Source organism: Babylonia areolata, chromosome 3 (genome assembly GCF_041734735.1).
Source record: "Babylonia areolata isolate BAREFJ2019XMU chromosome 3, ASM4173473v1, whole genome shotgun sequence".
Lineage (NCBI taxonomy): Eukaryota > Metazoa > Mollusca > Gastropoda > Neogastropoda > Buccinidae > Babylonia > Babylonia areolata.
In genome coordinates this window covers 55,841,070-55,846,516 of record NC_134878.1, presented here as the reverse complement: position 1 = coordinate 55,846,516, position 5,447 = coordinate 55,841,070, and the positions used below count along the sequence as shown (strand labels likewise).

General features: G+C 40.7%; 1 protein-coding gene across 2 annotated transcripts in view; it reads left to right on the top strand.

The window, feature by feature from the left end:
• The first annotated feature begins 1,169 nt into the window (after positions 1-1,169).
• Positions 1,170-5,447, top strand: part of LOC143280132 (uncharacterized) — a 50,041-nt gene continuing 45,763 nt past the window's right edge. For both annotated transcript variants that reach the window (XM_076584691.1, XM_076584693.1), the window contains exon 1: positions 1,170-1,492. The gene's annotated coding sequence lies outside the window, so the exon portion shown is untranslated. The remainder of the gene's footprint in view (positions 1,493-5,447) is intronic.

Genomic DNA, 5,447 nt, shown 5'->3' with positions numbered 1-5,447 from the left:
GTGTGTGTGTGTGTGTGTGTTTCCCTCTCCCTGAGAGAGAGAGAGAGAGAGAGAGAGAGAGAGAGAGAGTGTGCGTATGTATGTATATATGCATGTATGTATGTATAATTATATCTGTATATATGTGTGTGCAGCGTATGTGTGTGCGTGAATGAGCGCGCTTGTAATGTGTATATGTGGGAAACTGTTCCCTCATGACACCGACCAGGAGAGATGACTCACAAGAACGAGCGGAGAGGGGAGTTGGGGTGGGAGGGGAGGAGCGAAGAACGAGACGGGCAGGTGGATCTCGCAACGGCAATAAACAAAAACACCAAAAAACAAACAAACAAACAAAAACTCCACTGGCAGACCTGGAACTGATTCAAACAAGGCTTTTCAACTGTGTAACTTAATCCATTTATTTATTTATGTACGCTTATCTATTATTTATTCACCTTTTTTTTCTCTCTTCTCAAGGCCTGACTAAGCGCGTTGGGTTACGCTGCTGGTCAGGCATCTGCTTTGCGGCAGATGTGGTGTAGCGTATATGGATTTGTCCGAACGCAGTGACGCCTCCTTGAGCTACTGAAACTGAAACTGAAACTAATCCATTAACTATCCCCAATCGATTAACTATCCCCTACCTTACCAGAAATCGTTGCATTAACGACATCCCCCCCCCCTCCCACAATGGTACCAGTTCAGTAACGGAGATGCACAAACACACACACAAGAAAAGTTGTTTTCTCTCCGACTGACACATATTCTGTCTTTTAAGAGCAGGGTTGCTCACTTTTAGGAACGACACAGACAGACTTAGAGGACTTGGAGCCGACAGAGGGAGGTGTGTGTGGTGTGTGGGGAGGAGGAGGGCGAGGGGGGCGGGGAGTGGGGGGGTGGGGGGAGTTTGTCAGGTGTTGTCAAGTCGCTGCGACCAGGAGCAGGGTCGGACTTCACACTTCGGTTACTTCGTTCGCTAGGGAAAAAGGAACAAGGACTTCCTTTCCTTTTAGCTAAGGGGGAGTCTCTCTCTCTCTCTCTCTCTCTCTGCCTGTACCGTGTTTGCGGGAGGTCGGGTGCGTTGAGTGGGTGGGTAGGTAGGTGGGGTGATTGATAAGAGAAACTACGTGGTTGTTTTTTTTTTTCCTCCTTTTTTTTTTTTTTTTTTTGGTACTGCTTTCTTTCACTCGTGTGGTTCAATTGAAAGGCTGCAGGACTTGGCCAGCACGGGAGTGTTGTGAAGAACTGAGAGAACTCAGGGGTTAATACCTATAGCCGGCGGAGAGAAAATGTCTTACTGAAATGAAATGAAAGAAAAATCGTGAACCACGAGGATGAGAACGACTTCTTTCACGTTCTGGGCGATTCCTGGAGTGTGTGGGTGTGTGTATGTGCGTCGCTAAGGTAACATACTTCATAACGGATCACGGACCGTTTCCGTTTGTAAACTGAGGGTTTTCTGCGGCATTCCACAGACTGAAAACCCCGTCAGCGATCTTAACTGTTACAGGTAGGTCACGTTATGATTTCTACATTCTATATTATAAAGGAATATTACCATACTTTCATGGTTTCATGCTTCTGTCATAATCTTTCATACATTTTGTTTTTTCTCATCTGAGTGGATAGAAATGTTTAATAATATTTGTATGATATTTCGATCCTGACAGTTTAACCTATTTTGTGGAAATCGTTTACAATGGTACTAAAGCAGCACACTGTTCACACAGACATACACATAAACAAGGAAAATAATTTCCGCGGATCAATGTCCTTTACGGACACCATTTTCCAAACCACAAGTTCAATTTTTTTCTGTAGCAAATCACGAGGAAAACAAACGATGCTATACTTATGATTAGATTGCTACTGATATGCGAGATAAACTGTAGAGATCTTCTATAAAAACAATCTACTTTTTGCCTATTGAATACTTCTCAGTCAAACGGAAACCACAATGCAGCTGATGTTTCACGTAAGAAAAGAAAAAAAAAGGTTTGTGCTTGTGGATCATTAAAAATGACGAAAAGAATGTGCCTGATCTTGTTCTCATTGACCCCCCACCACCATCCCCCGAACATTAATTTGTATAAAATAAGTACGTTAAATCAGAACAGGCACCACTGAACACCACCGAAGTGACTCAGTCAGCAGCAGTGCAGGGTCTCCTCTGGTGTGTGGCCTCCTGGCGACCTAACATCGATGGTTCCCTGCGGACTGCAGACGCTGGAACTGTGACGGATGAACCCGGGTGTGGCCGTTTATGGGGGAATCTAAATGAGCGGCGTGGGAGTAATGCCACTGAAACGGTGCAGAGGATGGGGCAGAAAAAAAAATTGTGTAAAATGTCACATTAAAAACATGTACTGTGTTAGTGTTGTTAACTCATGATCATTCAAAGCGGATGTCATCACTGATCTCCGGCGGTGCTGGTACTACTCTGACCTTTTGTCAGAGCCAGAGAGAGAGAGAGAGAGAGAGAGAGAGAGAGAGAGAGATATTCAAAAACTTTATTACTCAAGGATAAAGATTTTTTGGCATTGCCTAGTCTTCCAGTCTGTCCTTGTGACAACAAAAACAATAACGATAAGACACAACAATATTAATGATGGTAAATACTACTACTGTTACTACTACTACTACTACTAGATAGACAGAGACAGAGACAGAGAGATGAGAGTGAGACAAGAGAGAGAGAGAGAGAGAGAGAGAGAGAGAGAGAAGAGGGATGACACGTACGCGAGCACAACGCATACATATGTAACACAAGAAGACAGATTGTGCAACAAGTGTAACATCCTGGAAGACGAAATCCATCTTCTTGATCATTGTATTAAATATAAAACCTTAAGGCAACAATTTTTAAAGGATATTCAAAATTTGAATAACACAGGACATATTCCCAATCAGGTGATGCAAACAGATGATGAATGTATACAAACAAGATTGGGAAAATTTGTTTAAGATAAGATAAGATAAGATAAGAATAACTTTATTATCTCCAACTGGAGAAATTTGGTCAGGTGCATTATCACAACATAGACAAGTAAACAACATGGGGACCATAACTGTAAAAGTCAACAACAGCCCCAACAAATATTACAAAGATACAAATGTAAAAAATATCACATACATCGTTTCATACATACATCCACACACTGCAGGTAATAACTAGTATTCTTAATGTAAAAACAGAAAGAATTAAGAAACATTATTTGAATATAATTATAAACATAGCCTACTATACTGCACATTGATTATAATAGACAGATAAGATAAGAATAAAGATGAATTGCGGAAAACCACAACCAGATAATCAGCACACACCCGCACCGCACCCCCCCCCCCCCCACCCACCCCACCCCACACACGCAGATAACTTGATCAAACAAGAGTAATAAACATATGTTCTCAAATAAAAGCATTTCACATATTCGCTTTTAAAAACATTGCAATTAATTATTACATCGTAATTATTAAACAGAAATATATTTAGAATATGGACGTTAGCATTAGACATATTCATTGTACATTCATCCTGCATATTGCACATTATTCTTCCTACATATTGCACATTCATTATAACCAATTGTCACGTTTTAAGCTCAGTAAACACACACACACACACACACACACACACACACACACACACACACACCACAACTAGAACAAGGTACAGCCTATCATGCACGGACTTTCACACGTCTCACATGAGAGTGCGCGCGCGCACACACACACACAGAGTTCTCAAGAATTTAAAAGGTGGATTGAACGTGGAATAAAAGTCTTCAGAGCTCTGGATTTCAACTTAAAAGTTCTGTAGCGTCGTCCTGATGGCAATAGCTCATAATACTTTGCTAAAATATGGGTGTCGTCAGTTGCTATCTGCCTGCTTTTTTTAACCACTCGACTTTCATACAGCTCTTGCATACTAGCTTGTTTCACTCCCACAATTGTACTGCATACACTCATGACATCGTTCAAAACACGCTTACTCCTCACTCCCAAACTTCCATACCAGCACATAAATGAAACTGTAAGCACAGACTCGATACAACATCGATAATAACTTTGAAGAATATTTGAATTTATACCAACATTTCTAAGCTTCTGTAAACAAAAAATTCTAGATTGACATTTCTTATGAATGGAATCAACATTTCTGTCAAAAGTCAGCTTATTGTCTAAGATGGTCCCTAAATATCTATATTCATTGACCCTCTCCACTGTTTGACCATCAATAACAAGGTCAGCTACAGGCAAGGGGTCTTTCCGAAAATCTATTAACATTTCTTTTGTTTTCAATACGTTGAGATCCAGATAGTTTTTCTCACACCAGGAACAGAACTTTTTAATTTCACTGAAATAAATAGCATCAGAGTTGGACAGATCTTCAATTGCTGAATCATCAGAATATTTTATGACAGGAGTTTCCTCCGTGCCTCTGCAGTCATTTGTGTACAGTGTAAAAAGAACAGGGGACAGCACTGTACCTTGGGGTGCACCAGTAGAAGTAGATTTTAGAGAAGAGTGGGCAGAATGAAAGCGGACGGACTGAGTTCTATTGAGAAGAAAACTTATTATCCAAAGAGTAAGCTTCGGATCAACATCCATGCCTAGCAGTTTGAGGGCAAGGAGATGAGGTTGTATTGTGTTAAAAGCAGAAGAGAAGTCAACAAAAAGGATACGAACGAAAGATCCCGTGTTATTCAAATGAAGGAAAGCATTATGAAGGAGAGTTAGGATAGCATCGTCAGTACTTCTGTGTGCTTTATAAGCAAACTGAAGAGAGTCAAGCTGCTGTTCAGTGAAAGAAAGAAGATGTCGGAGAATAATTTTTTCAAAGCATTTCATCACTACTGAAGTCAGGGCAACAGGACGGTAATCATTTAGTGTGGCTGGGTTCTTTTTCTTGGGGATAGGACAGATAGTAGATTTTTTCCAGATGCTGGGGACAGAGCAGTCCTTCAGAGACCAGTTGAAAATTTTACAGAACACGTCACACAACTGGGAAGCACATGTTTTCAGTAATTTTCCGCAGATATTGTCTGGGCCAATTGCCTTCGTGACATTCAGTTTTAAAAATAAAGATTCAACAACTTTTGCATCGATCTCAAAGTCTTCACCTGTGTTCCTATCTTTGATCTTTTCCTGCAACTGTGAGATAACACTATCCAGTTCCCTTCCCAGATCATTCCTTTCAAAGCGACAGTAGAAATCATTCAGTTTATTTGAAAAATCAATCTGTTCATCCTTTTCCATTTTACAAGCTACTGTTTTCCTTTTCGTTTCTCCAGTGATAATTTTTAACCCATCCCATGCATCTGCCATTCTTCCCGTCTGAAACTGTTGCTCTACTTTTGACTTGAATTCCCTCTGTCCCCTTCGTAATTCACCTCAAAGCTTCTTTTGTATCAATTTCCTATCCTTCTTGTTCCCTGACTGAAACGCTACCTTTTTCTCGT